This window comes from Pteropus vampyrus, unplaced genomic scaffold (assembly GCF_000151845.1).
Source record: "Pteropus vampyrus isolate Shadow unplaced genomic scaffold, Pvam_2.0 Scaffold284, whole genome shotgun sequence".
Taxonomy (NCBI): domain Eukaryota; kingdom Metazoa; phylum Chordata; class Mammalia; order Chiroptera; family Pteropodidae; genus Pteropus; species Pteropus vampyrus.
In genome coordinates this window covers 120,701-122,931 of record NW_011889065.1, presented here as the reverse complement: position 1 = coordinate 122,931, position 2,231 = coordinate 120,701, and positions in this window count along the sequence as shown.

Genomic DNA, 2,231 nt, shown 5'->3' with positions numbered 1-2,231 from the left:
AGGCTTGGATGGCTTAAGGTCTGGCTATGATCTAAGGTCTGGCTGTTATCCAAGGCCTGACTGTTCCAAGGCCTGACTGGCCCAAGGTCTGGCTGGTCCAAGGTCTGGCTGTGATCTAGGCCCATGGCTAGGAATAGGATCCTAGATTTAGAAAATCTGTAAACACACTTCAGCTTATAGTATCATGCACGTGTACGTGAATGCCACTTTTGTACTCTTCTATGTGAGGAGCCATGCAGTTCTGTGCAGAGAGAGCAGATGGAGAGCAGAAAGAGAAGGAACGCAGAAGGAGAGCACAAGAAAGGGAAACAGAAGAAGTGCACAGAAGACTGCATGCCCCATGCAATAGACTGCACTCCCCAATAGAACTGCACTTCCCAACAGAAGTGTACTCCACACAATAAAGTTGGTGCCTGCTGTTTCATCCTCATGTCTGAGTCTTGTGCATTCTGACAACTGGGCATCACATCACCGAACCTTCTCTTCTAGGTCAGCAATATCCCTGACCCTGACTTCCATGCATGTGAAAAAAATTAGTCAAAATTAGTAAAAGGGGGAGGAAAAAAAAGGATTAAATATCAGAGACAGCAAGGAAGATTTTTAGACCTGTGTAAGTCACTGAATGTGAATATATTTTATCAGATTCTATTCCTACAAATGAAATACGCATTGCACACCTTTGTAATGACAGTATAACTGGTAACTTTGCCAAAATGCATTGCTTCCCCACACAGGAAAGGCAGTGATTAAAAACATTCATTTTGAAGTCAGTTGTCCTGGAATTGATTCCAGATTTCATCACTTATTAGCTGTATGAATTTAGGCAATGAGGTGACTTGCACTTCCTCAGTAAAATGATAATAATAGTAGTACCTACATCATTGGCAGTTGCAGAATGAGATGATGAGATGATGTTCTTAAAGAACATAGCAAGCACTCCATAAGTGGCAGTTGTTGTGAAGAAAGAAGAAGGAAAAGGAAGACATGAAAGAGAAAGAGGAGAAGGAAGATTTCTATTAAGGTTACCTTAATTCACCTTATGGTACATCGTGGCCATAGATAAGTAGTTCTTCCTAAAAGAAAAGTTTTAAGGATTTTAAGGGCTGTTATTCCAAAGGGTATATGTGCATCCTTTGTAATATAAGATAACCTCCAAGTATTTTCCATTTTTAATCAACTGTATTAAAATATAATTCAAAATACACTTCCTTCAGTTGAAGGTATATCCATAAAGTATTATCATCTTTGTAACTTCCATTTTTCTTTTTTCTAAAAATTAACATGTCACTTAATGTTCACTTGTATTATACTTTATTGTGATAAAAGACAAGACAATTAAATGTGACAGACAACATGAGATTTTTAAAAAGTGAGCACAGGTACAATTTATTTAAAAATTAAGTGACAAGAAAAATGAGAAAAAGAAAACTTTATGGTATTTTTACCTTTTTTTTTCACATCTTAGAGAGATATTTTACATACCACAAAATTCACCTATTTAAAGTGTATAGTTCAGTGGTTTTTAGTATACACACAGAATTGTCAACCACCACAATTTAATCTTAGAATGTTTTCACTAACCACCAAATAATGTCATCACCCACCAACTCCTATCATCTGTGGATTTAACTATGTTGGACATTTTATATAATTGTTATATGTGAGCCTTTGTCAGTCCTTTCAATTAGCATGTTTTCAAGGTTAATTTATTCACTTTTTTTCTTTTTACTGATAAATAATATTCCTTTGTATAGATATACTAAATTTTATATATCCATTCTTTGATTGGTGGACATGTAGATTATTTCTAATTTTTAGACATTATTAATGCTGTTTTAAACATTCTTGTACAAGTGTTTTTGAGTATACATGTTTTCACTTCTTTTGGGTATATGCATAGGAGTGGGATTTCTAGGTCATACTCTATGTCTAACATTTTGAAGAAGTACCAAACATTTTTTCAAAGTGACTGACCCTTTTACATTACCTCCAGCAACATATGAAGGATCCGTTTCTCTATTTATTTTCCAACACTTGTTATTATTTGTCTTCTTGATTCCAGTCAGTCTAGAGGGTGTGAAATGGTATTTAAATATGGTTTTGATTTGAAATGTCCTGAAAATTAATTATCTTGAGTATCTTTTCATGTGCTTATTGGACATTTTGTTTTGTTTTGTTTTATTTTTGTTTTTGTCTTTGTTTTTGGACACATGTCTATTCAGGCACTTTAA